The sequence below is a fragment of the Mesoplodon densirostris genome, chromosome 16, assembly GCF_025265405.1.
Source record: "Mesoplodon densirostris isolate mMesDen1 chromosome 16, mMesDen1 primary haplotype, whole genome shotgun sequence".
Taxonomy (NCBI): domain Eukaryota; kingdom Metazoa; phylum Chordata; class Mammalia; order Artiodactyla; family Ziphiidae; genus Mesoplodon; species Mesoplodon densirostris.
In genome coordinates this window covers 55,196,320-55,209,058 of record NC_082676.1, presented here as the reverse complement: position 1 = coordinate 55,209,058, position 12,739 = coordinate 55,196,320, and the positions used below count along the sequence as shown (strand labels likewise).

Here is a 12,739-nt window from a genome sequence, read left to right as displayed (position 1 = left end):
TATGCTCTGTAATGGCTTGCTTGTGTATCTGAAGCCTGTTGATTTCTGTATGTGCTTGAATTTATCCTACTTGAAAGTTTGCCAGGTTTCTTGAATCTGTAACTTTATGTATTTCATCAAATTTGGGGAGTTTTCAGGCATTATATTTGCAGTTATGTTTTCTGCCTCATTCTCTCTCTGCTCTCCTGGAACGCCAGCTGCTCATAACCTTATGATATCATCCCAAGGGTCTCTAGGACTCTATTCTTTGTTTTTTTAATCTTTTTTCTCTGAGGCACATAGTTTATTTTCATTCTTTCATTTGTACTGATATAATGGTTTATGGATTTGAATTTTTCTCTGCTCACTGCTTTAAATATTTGCCATAGATTCTGATTATACCCCCAAAACTATCTTTTTAAAAAAAATTCTTTCATTTCAGTTTGTATTTTTCCTCTTTTCTGTGAGTTAATAGAAGATATTATTAATTTCCAAGTAGACAAAACTTTTTAGTTTTTTATTTTATTAATAATTTTTAGTGTTATTACATTGACATCAGAGTGTTGTTTATAATATTTTTTGTTTTATGGAATTCACTGGAGTTTTCTTTGTGACCTAATATATGATTTTTTTTTTTTTTTTTTGCGATATGCGGACCTCTCACTGCTGTGGCCCCTCCCGTTGCGGAGCACAGGCTCCGGACACGCAGGCCCAGCAGCCATGGCTCACGGGCCCAGCCGCTCCGCGGCATGTGGGATCTTCCCGGACCGGGGCACAAACACGCGTCCCCTGCATCGGCAGGCGGACTCTCAACCACTGCGCCACCAGGGAAGCCCTGATTGTTTTTTGAATAGTCCGTGTTTTTTGAGAAAGTGTCTTCTCTGTCATCAGGGTGTGAAGTTCACTATATAGCAATAAGATCTCCTTATTGATTATGCTGTTTTGGCCTTGTATATCCTTACTTATTTTTTGTCTACTTCATCTGTCTTGTACTGAGCTTGGGAGATCAAAGTCTCCTGTTATTTGTGTGTTTTTATCTATGTCACATTGCATCTCCTGTCCTTTCTGGTTTATAACAGTAGTTATGTTGTTTTGTACATAGTCACAGCTGTTAAAGCCTCATTGTTGAATCCGGCTTTTAGCATTAAAAGATGTCCTTTGTCATGTAAAATGTTTTTCACTTGAATTTTATGTTTTCTATGTTCAGGATCACTACCCCTTCACCGTCCTCATCTGTAACACACATCAGTCCACCCAAATCATGCAGGCCTATCAGTCACAATGCTCCAGGTCACACCACTAGCATGCACATGAGAAATAACGCAGTTATTACACATGGGACTTATTTTATTTTACTTACTTTAATAGGTTGTTGTTTTTTTGTTTTTGTCTTAAGATTCTTTAGAGCAATTCTGCTCAGTTGTTTTCAGGGTTCAGACACCCAGGAAAATAATCTTATACTGCATTAAAGTTTGTAAGTAGTAGAGACTGTTTCAAAATTATCATATCACATCAAGGAATTTGTCTGTTTCCACAAGTGCCATTGTCTTAAAAAAAACAAATTTATTGAAGTATAATTGACATACAGTATATTGCACATATTTAAAGTATTCAACTTGAGGAATTTTGATATCACCATAATCAAGAACATTTTCATCACCCTTAAAAATTTCTTCATGCCCCTTCATTCTTCTTTCCACCACTGTCTCCAAGCAACCACTGATTTGCTTTCTGTCACCATAGATTATAGTTTGCATTTTCTAGAATTTTTTATAAATGGAATCATGTGCTCTTTTTTTTGTCTGGCTTCATTCCTTCAGCCTAATTATTTTGAGATTTATCCATATTGTTGTTTATTATTCTTTTTTGATGATTAGTATTGTATGGATACACCAAAATTTATGTATTCATTTACCTATGTATGGATGGTTATTTGCAGTTTCTGGCTATTACAAATAAAGCTGCCAATAAAGTTCTATTGAAGAAACCATAGTTTCAAAAGCTAAGCATATACCTACTATATGACCAAGGCTTTATTCAAAAGAAAGGAGTATAATTATATACACAAAGATTTATACAAAAATGTTCATGACAGAATTATTCATAGTAGCTCAGAACTGAAAAGTACCCAAATGTCCATCAACAGGTGAATGGATAATCAAAATATGGTCTCTCCATACAATGAATTACTGCTCAGTAATAGAAAGGAACTAACTACTGATGTATGCAGCAACATGGATGACTCTCAGAATCATTATGCTTAGTGAAAGAACTCAAACACAAAAGATGACATACTGTATGATTTCATTTACTTGTAATTTTGGAAAAGGCAAACTATTCCGTAATGATAGAGAGCAGATCAGTGATTACCTGAAGCTGGGTGCAGCAGAAGTATGTACTGCAAAGGGGCAAGAGGAAACTTTTGGGAATGATGAAAATGTTCTGTACCTCACATGGGACCATGGTTTCACAGGTGTGTACCTCCGTCAAAACTCACCAAATTATATACTTTAAATGGGTGTATCTCATTGTCTTTATGCCTCAGTAATCTTGATTTTTAAATGCCTGTCAGATACAACCAAAAAAATATAACAGGTAGTTTTAGTTGTTAGTTTCCTGTAAGGAAGGTGCTTATCAACTAGCCTGGACTACTGAATGTAAGAATTTACTTAATTAAAGAGAAACATGACCATGTGAACCTGATTTAAACACTGGGATGGCTCTGAGAAAAGCTAGTAGTCTGCATCCATACTGCCTAGGTTACAAATCCATCTTCTACTCCTTAAAAGCTGTGTAGCTGGAAAGTTACTTAACCTCTCAGTACCCCAGTATAAAAAGGAGAGAGTAGTAGATAGAGTTATTGAGAAGAGTAAACTGAGTGGGTATATGTGAAGTGTTTAGCATCACGTATAAATAAAGCACTTCAGTACACAGTAAGTGACATATAAACGTTAGTACCAGCGTCGTCGTCATCTTCATTATTATTCACAGAAGGCTGAGTCCTCCCATGACAGGTATCATGAGTGTTCAGATCTGACTCTTTGGGGGTGTTGAGAGACACCCTGAAAAGCTTCTGAAAGAGATTGATACTGGAGCTAGTTCTTGCTTAGGTATGGTTTCCATGGGCAGAAATAGAGAATTTCAGACAGAAGAAAAAACTTGAGCAAAGGTAAGGAAAACTCAGTGTATCAGGAGGTAAAAGAAGCTTGATTTAGCTGAAGCATAGGGAACATGTTGGGGGTTAATAACGCTCCTCAGGAAAGTGGGAGACAAAGCATCAGTGGCTTTGAATGCCAAGATAAGAAGTGTGGGTGGAATTACATTGGTAAGGAGAGGCCTGGATGAATGTGGGTCGGTTGAGTGACATTCTTTTATTTACCCAGGCACCATTACTTGCGCAGGCGGTGTCCCAGGCACTGAGACTGTGAGGATGAGTGAGACAGCTTTGGTTTTAAGTGCATTGTCTGGAGCTGGACCTACCTGAGGTCTAGGCTAAGCCCATTGCTTCCCTTTAAAACAAACAAACAAACATCTTTGTTTTTCCAGCAAAGCCTAACTTACAAAATTAGAGATGATTGCGTCCTGAGTAGAGCATATCATCTTAACATCAAGGGTATTTTAACTGCAGAAGGAAAACTCATTTAGGAATTGCTGTTTAGAAAGCAAGAAGCTCCTGAATCCAAAGTAGGGCACGTGTGTTTCTGTGTGCAGTGATGGGTGTTTAGGGTTGACAGTTGATGCCAGTGCAATCTCAGTGGGCACAAAGGATCCTCGCGGAGAAGGTTCATTCATTGATCACAATTTTGTAAGTAGGTGGGAGGGAACGACAGTCCTGTCTGGATTCCCCTCTGCAAGAAAAAAGATTGCTTTTTCCTCAAAGACAGGAGGTGGGATGGGAGTTGGAAGGTGGAGTGGAGTTTATGTCTGAAGACCTCAATATTCATAAATCTTAGGATCCCAAGTTACTTGCTGAGAAAGGTATAAGGGTGGTTATGTAGCGTGGCCTTGAGGAAAATGGAGATGCTTTGGAACAGTGGCTCAGGTAATTCAAAGTAGAGTCAATAAGAGATAAAGGAAACATTTTGGAACAGGGGTGAGGGCATGACATGATTTTATATTGAAATTGCATAGTCCTCTTGCCTCCTTAATTTCTCAAGCCATGCTCGGTGTTATCTCCACCTTTTGTCATGACTCCCAAGATGGCAAAATAGGATCCCCAGTCGGATTAGGTAAACAAAGGCAAATGCTTAATTCTCACCTCAGGAAAATGTTGTGGAAGGTGAGCAGCAGAGTAAATGGGTCCCCTCTCCCCATTTGAGTTATACGGTAAAGCAGTGGTTCACAAACTTAAGAACATACTGACCCTTTAAGAACAGTTAGGAGATGACTTAATGTTTATTAGTGTAATGTTGTGGAATTGGGTACAACTGTAAAAGAAGTATAAACTCCTAGCACTTACACAGCTACAAAATAAGAACACTTTTGTATGTTATTTACAGAAATCTACAAAGCTAGTGAAATTCAGATCGGTGTTAATTTCCTGTGACACCTGCATTTCTGCATAAATGTGACTGTGGACACCTGACCGTGGTGCTCACTGCTCTCGCTCAGGCTCAAGCCTGTGCTGCCCCCTGCCACGGTGCCTTGCTTCTCCCACCCGCTTCTCTGTTAAGACCGCTTCAGGCTGCTATCACTTTGCCTTCTCTAGGCCTGAATATGTCATCACCACAAGGTCCAGCTCTCTTTACTTTGCATTCTTATATGGCAACACTTGATTCTTTCTTCAAGGTTAACAAAATGAAAACACGAAATTTTAAAATTTTCCACAAAGAACTCATCCAAGAAGACATCCTTGGATTCCTGAAAGTATGTCCTCGGGTTTGTTCTACCCAGTTCTCAGATCCCATGGCTGACTACTTGGCTGTGATTAGTCCCCTGGGGCAGTTTTTCTATTTCATTATTCCAGTTAAGTGAAAAAGTATCAGCAGGGTTCTCTGCGAGTATACAAATTTCAAATTTAATCTCATACATGAAATCTCAAGTAGTAGAAAGACACCAGAAGGTGTTAAGTGCCAAACCAAAAAATGATGAACTTCATCTGCACCCCGCTGCGGCCTCAGAGGGCGGGGTTGGAAAACAGAATGCGTGTGGTGTGGTGGTTAGTGTGGTGGTCTGCACTTAGGTCTGTGTGTGTATGTCTTGCCGGAGAAACCGCAAGCCTAGCAGACAGGCAGCCATGGGGGAGACAGACAAAGGAGATCATTCCAGAAATGAGCCCCGACAGACTCCACCGTTGGGGAGTGCCAGTTGTGCCTGTCCTAGGAATTTCCTAGGCATTTTCCCCTGATTTTTATAATCACAGAAAACAGCTACTGCTGTTGTTATCGTTAATGCCCTGCTGTAGACGGGGCAGCCATAGCACAAAGGCGTTGCCACTTTTCCGAGACCTCATAGATCTCACAACCGAATTATGTTTAACCCTGAAGTTGTGTTCCTTCCACAAAGCCATCCTGGCTCTAACCTTCATAAAATCCATCTGTGATTTTGTGTCCCCCTGAAATTAAATTACCAATTTTTCTTAAATGCATGCCTCTGAAAATCCCATGTCAATTTAGTAAACAGGAAAAAAAAAAAAAAAAAACCCGCAGGCTTTTGCTTTTGGTGAAAAGAATGTTGGAGTGAGAAAACCAGGATTAAGGATATGTGTTCACCAGCAGAGCGACTTGAAAACACATCATTTCGTAGCTGAGCTGCACTTTCTTTTTTAACAAAACAAATATCGATACGTGTTTCCCTCAGAGCTGCTGAGGGTCAGAAAGATCCTCAAGATCCTGCTAAATTTACTTGTGATCTAAAAACCATTATCACAGATGGTGAACATTTGTTATATTCTCATTGAGGGTTTCCTACGTACAGTTCATTCTTATTATCTTATTATTTTTTTCCTCAATAAAATAGGAAATACTGGCTTTCCCTCTTGTAAATTAAGCATTCTCAACAGGAATGAAAATTGGCTCTTGGGGTATAGGCAAAGAAATCTTTTTAATGTATAATGTACAGATATACATAGAGTACATAAATACATACAGTACATCTGTGATACTAAAATTTCACGGAAAGTGACTTAAAAAATTATATTAAAAAGGGTCAGGAGCTATGATGTAAAAAAGGTCGAGAAACACCATGGTAGTCAGTTTCCTTGTTACAGGCACTGACCTCAGCATCAAACTGGTCATAACTGGATGATGTGCCTTCCAGTCTTCGCTAGGACTCGATCCTCTTAACTTGTCACTCCTCCCATCTGTGCTAAACCCTCAAAGCTGTAGTCATTTCATTCTCCCTTATAGTCCATAACTCAGAATTCAAGGAAGTCTGCTTTGAAGAAATATAATCTAAGGAAAGCTCTTGGTTGTAAATCTTCCAGCCAGTTGTCTGTATTTATACATTTATAAGTAACTCTCAGGCTTAGAAGTAGAGAAAGGATTTGGATGACTTTCTCAAAGCTGATAAAGTATATCCTCTCGTCTCTTGATTATCCGTACTAAAGATCTGGGGTGGTGGGCGAAGACAAAGGGCACCAGTAACTGAGATGCTGTCAGAATGCTGCGATTGAGTGGTGCCACTGTCACGTGAGGACCCGCCTGAGGAGGAGCTAGGAAACATGTCCTCTGCCTCCCCCACTGGTTGCCCCGCCCCAAAGGAAGTTCTCTCCCCTCAGTGTAAGCAGAGGTTAATCAGCAAAGTGTTAATGGTCCAAATTCAGTCCTGAAAAACCTTGCCAGGGTTGCCGTTCACATCTTCAGAGAGGATAAGGCAAACACAGGAGGGAAGTGCCTCCGTGCCGGTCATGGCTGCATTCTAGGATGAAAGATTATGATAAGCACAGATTACAAACGAAACTATCAGGCTGTTTGGCCCTGTTGTAGTGTTCAGTTATGCTACAATACTTAGTTGCTCAAATCATTGATATTCTTTCAAAATCTTATCTTAGAAGTGTTAGAAAAATGTATCCCTCTTCATGAAACAGTTGTTTCCATAATCTCTTTATATCTGCAGTATTATTCAATATCCATGTATTTAAACAGTGGTAAAAATGAAGGACTTTTAAGATACGCTGTCTGATTTCACAGATAGCACTCTGTACTTGTCCTTGTTTACAAAAAGTTTTTAAATTATCAGTATTATCAAATTGGACTTAATAATTATGAAATTAATGGAATTTACCATACCATTTAGTAATTGTCTAAAGATATATTTTATAGTGGCATTTGTAATGTTAAAAAGGAGAAAATTAAAGATCAAATATGTATTTTACTGAAAATATGACACCCTTAGGAAAAAAATTCAGGTGTAACCTGGACTGAAATTTTTCTCCCTAAATGCATCCAATCTGACTGACTATGACTCCATAAATGTTGTAATACCGTGCTCAGACTGTGTGAAGGAAGCCCCAAAGTGCTGGCATTTTCTTCAGTGAATGGTACCTGAGGACCTGTTCCAAAGCACCCAGAGGTGGAAGGCAAAAAGAAAAGGGCACCTTCCTCAATCCCGAGGTCCAGAATGCTGCAGGAGAAGTACAACCAGTACTTAGTATTTAGCAGTCTCTTTGCATTCTGTTGCTAATTATTTTATTCATTACTTTTATTTTATTCATTACTTTTGAATATTTTTACGTCGGCGGAACATCGCCCAGCTGGTAACATCCTCAGGTTTTTCCTTGTTGAAGGACAGCATCATCACAATGATAGTCTTTCTTGTCAGCAGTTTTGTAAACGTATATTGACTCTGCCAGGTTTTTGTGTAGGTCCCTTGAGCCATGTTTGTTTCTGTTCTGATTCCCTGAGGCCTTTCTTGGATTGTTCCTCGTCTCCAAGCCATACAGTTTTTCTCACGCTTATTAAATATCTATGCTTGGGGTAGTGGGAAAATTGACTTGATTTATGGTACTCTCTTTCATACCAAAACAGCTCTTTTGAGTGTAGACACAAACACTGTGGAAGCATATTTATCATAGCCAAAGTGAATTTAATCACCTATCATTTGAAGTTAAATGCCACTCGTGACAATAGAGCCAAGTGCCCCTGAAGATGATGTAGCACATAAGGAACAAGGGCAGACCTACTGGAAAGCAGTTCACATGATAACTGTGGGCTTCTCCTACCAGGAGAGAAGGCAGGTCTCCTTCCTTCCTCCAGCCCTACTTCAATCCAAGAGACATTATGTGGGGCTGAGCAAGGCAGCTGCCCCGTGGGAGTGGGGGCAGCAGTCCAATACCACGCTTCAGAGCCAGTGGGTGAGCAGACATCTGCCTTGGGTTTGGCCACAGCAGTGACAGTAATGGGGTGAACGGGGTATCCATGAGTGGGGTGGCAGAGACCATGGGATAAGATTCTCACTATAGGAGGAGGAGTTTACAAATATAGAAAAGAAAGAAACTGAGAATGACTCTGTGGGGTTGGACTGGAATTGGAGGCATTGGGGTGAATGCATGGTTTTCAATATACATAAATACAGATGTACGTACTTAAATATAGGTCTGTATTTACATCTGTTAATAGTGAGAGATGTAAATATGTTTGTGTTTACACACACAGAGACATAAACTCACACATATTTCCTACCTCTGACTACAGAAAGGGCCTGGGAACAGTGACACCCAAATAGCATTGAGCACACCTAGCTTGGTTTCTCAACAGAACAGGAAAAGTAAAAGGTGAGCCTGGAACATCTTATGCCAAAAAGTAAGAAAGTGCTCAAAGTGCTCAGAACAATAAGACGCTGAAGCCAGCTCAAAGGCATTCCCACTGGCCAAATCTGGAATTATTTGAATTATTTTTGAGCATCAAAATAAATAATGATAGGAACATGTTATAACCCATTGAAAGAAGTAGGAGTCGCTGAGTCCATGCTGATATAAATAGATAACATAAACTGAATAAAGAGAATTTTTTCTTACAGTAGGATGTGCCACTAATAAATGTAGAAGGAATGATAGAATTTTCAAAATCATCATTTGGAGTCATTCTAGTAATAAATAACTCAGCCCCATGAAATAATTAATTACAAGGAGAAAAATTAACTTTGCAGTGAAGAAACCTGGTCAATACCATTTTAATAAATTAAAATAAACATCATCAGCTATGAGACAAATTGAATTTGTGCACCACCTGATGGGATGCAAAGAACACATTACATTGCTTCTGTGGTATTCCTGCCAAAAATATTCCTGCCACGACTGGTATGTAATCATGAAGACACATCAAACAAACTCAAACTGAGAATAATTCTACCGAGTAACCAGCCTCTAATCTTCAAAAGTCAAGGAAAGAAATATCAAGAAAGACTGAGGAACTAACTGTTCAAGATGGAAGAAAACTAAAGAGACTTGAAAACTCAGTGCCATATGTGATTCTGGTTTGGGTCCTTCTGCTATAAAGGATGTTGTCGGGACAACTGGTAGAACTTGAATGGAGTCTGTGGATTAGGTGGCAGTGATATATCAGTGTTAATTTCATGGTATTGATGGTCATATTGTGGTTATGTGGGAGAATAGCCTTGTTTGTAGGAACTATAAACCAGAGCACTTAGGGTAAAGAGGTATCGTGTCAGAGCCTTCTCGCAGATGGTTCAGGGGAAAAAGGCTTTTTGAATTTGAAATTATTTCAGAATTTTTAAAATAGCAAAATAAATGTTCTTTTAGGCATATTCACCACTAGAGAAATTATTATTCCCTTTCAAAACTACAAAGGCAACACTTTTAACATAAATCTACAGCCAGAAAATATTTCCTATTGAGATCTTTTATATTTATCAGAAACAAAAATAATAAGACTACAGAGGATCCTTAAAAGAGAATTGTATTACTTTTTAACATAGTAAACACACACACACATACACATGACCAATAAAGATTTTTTTTTTTTTTTTTTTTTTTTTTTTTTTTTTTTTTTTTGCGGTACGCGGGCCTCTCACTGTTGTGGCCTCTCCCGTTGCGGAGCACAGGCTCCGGACGCGCAGGCTCAGCGGCCATGGCTCACGGGCCCAGCCGCTCCGCGGCATGTGGGACCCTCCCAGACCAGGGCACGAGCCCATATCCCCTGCATCGGCAGGCGGACTCTCAGCCACTGCGCCACCAGGGAAGCCCCAATAAAGAATTTTTAAATGGGTGGTGTAGCTCTGTATCTACTTAGGTTTCTAAACTTGTGGCCAAAAAATTGGGTACAATTTTATAAACAACATCCTGGAAAGGAGAATGTTGGGGTTTATTGTTTTTGTTGTTCTTTTTGCAAAGCAATTAAAAATGTAGGCTCTGGAAACAAGCTGCCTGTTTGGAATCCTGGCCACCACTTATGAGATATTTGATCTCTGACAAAATATTTGATTTTCCTGTGCCTCAGTTTTCTCATCTGTAAATTAGGATAACAACACTGAACTCACAGGTCTGTCAACAGAATAAATGAGATAATATATGAAGAGCACTTAGATGGTGTTGTGCACTACAACTTTGTTTAGAGCACTGAACAAAGTTGGCTGCTGCTGTTATTATTTCAGGAAAAGTTAAACTGCTTTCATAAAAGCACTCTAGTATGATTATGTTGCCTTCTTTCTCCCTCACCAGGAGTAGAATTACCTGAAGGCAATGAAAGTAATGGTCTCTGCTCTTAAACCTGTCCCAAGATCAAACTAAAGCGTGGAAATGGAGCGTGTTTTAGAAGACAGCAGGCATTGCAATGCCATAGAAAAAAGACGTGGGCTTTGGAGAACTAAGATGTTGGTTGAATTCCAGATCTGCTGCTTACAAGCTCTGTGACTTTGGTCTTGGTCTGTAAAATGTCTAGAATGTACAAATAATCATAGTGATCACAAAGGGCTATTAGGGGTTAAATGAGATAAACTTCGCAAAACTTTCTGCAGACCGACCCAAAGAATGTCCGCAGAAAATGATGGGGTTTTTTCTTACTCCTTTAAAGGTGTAGGAACAGTTAATTTAGAAGAATGGAGGCCTTAGGATCAGAAATAGTAGCAGAGCATTTGAGGGCATTTTTTGAGAAGTGTGTTAAGGTCGTCGCAGTGTGTTCCTGCAGGGGTTTAGACTACCAACGATGGACTTAAATTGCCTCAGAAGGAATTTCAGTTGACAAGAAGCATGTCATGTGTTGTGTAATCCCATTCTTGAGAGACGCTGGAGGAGGAGGATAGATAACTATCTTTCTAGAACGGCACAGATTTAGTGCACACCAGCCTTGGAACCAGGGACAAAGGAAAGAATCTTCATCCAGTCCCCATCTCTGTTATATGTTGAAGAGAATATTGATTTTTCTGGCTGGAAAAATATAAACCTTTCTTTATCCCGCAAAAGGATCATGTCACATGCACATTCAAAGTGTATGTGTGTATTTTCTTTTGAAGAGAAAATGTGCTTCCTTTAAAGAACACGTAGCTGTTCATCTAAAAATTAGTGACTCTTGGTCACTGACCTAGGACTTCTTTAGAACTCTGGGTATTATCAGAAGAGCTCTGAGTATTATCTTCTGCTTTCATTCATTCACTTAGTCATGCAACAGGTATTTGTTGAGAACTCCCTAATATTCCAGGCACTCTGTTAGATGTTGATTATTTAAAAAGTGAACAAAGCAAAAGCAGATCTCTCATGGAGGGAGGATTCAGTCTCCTGCTCTTACAACCTCTGATGGGTTTTATGGGACCTCTTTGCAAAGGAGCATACTTCAAACCATGAAAATCAGATTCTTTTGGCTACAGCTATAGATAGATGTTTGGTGTGTATGAAAGCAGGCATTTCCACTTTGCCTGGAGTTGCCTTACCTGCAGATTTCCTTCAGGCAGCGTCCCTGTGCCTAGTGGGCAGCCAGTGACCTGGGGAAGCAGTGCCCGTTGATAGCTCACGTGAAATTAAACTTGGCTGCTTGCTGGTGGAACCTGTTATGAACTAGAAGCTCTCAGTATCTGCCTTTAATACAGGGGAGGAGATTTTCTTCCTTAGCACAATCATGGCGATGTTAACTCTCTCAGCCGACTAGTGGCACAAAAGAAAACTGCCGCCCGGGTCTGCATTGGCGAAGGCTGAAAGCTGCAGTTACGGGCATTCCCTGTGACAGAGAGAACCGGCTGTGCCTGGGAGAGCCGGGAACGGCAAAAAGCACACCACGAAAGCAGTGTGGTGGTGACATGCTTCTGTTTTTATCCAGATATGCTAGTAACATGTTTATTCAGTGTGGTGCCTCTGCTGAGATAAGACCCTCTTCCTTCGGGTGCTTTAGACCGCCGTTTGTTTAGCTGGAGAACTTAATGAGTAATGGATGTGCTTGGCTGGCTGATAGAAAGTATTTCCACAGCCTGTGGCTGTGTTTATAGAAAGCCGGAGAGAGACCACAGGCAGCAATTTGTCTTCTTAGGTATCAGCAAAGTCTTGTCTTTTAACAACTAGAGGATTTATTTTTAACTGCTTGAGTCAGTGTTTGTCAGATGACGCGGACCATCAAACTGCAGATTGAAGTCCCCAGTGCGGGGGAAGCTGGGCTGGCTGGGAAAAGGGGTGGGATTTCAGCATCATCGTGCTTCCGTGCCTCTGCCTCCCAACGTGGGAGAGAGTTTCGGGCTTCCAGCAGCAGGAGTCGATTTGCAGGTCCAGCTGGCAACTAAAGGGTAACGGCTCCCTCAGCTGCTTAAAGGCATAATTGCCCAGTGATCGGGGTATTGTGAGGAGCCACCCAGGACCCAGGGACCAGAGGATTCCGAGCGC

At 40.2% G+C, this 12,739-nt stretch overlaps 1 protein-coding gene across 8 annotated transcripts in view; it reads left to right on the top strand.

Moving 5' to 3' along the window:
- The window catches only part of MRTFB (myocardin related transcription factor B), a 208,566-nt gene that overhangs the window by 118,595 nt on the left and 77,232 nt on the right, over nt 1-12,739 (top strand). The window lies entirely within an intron of this gene.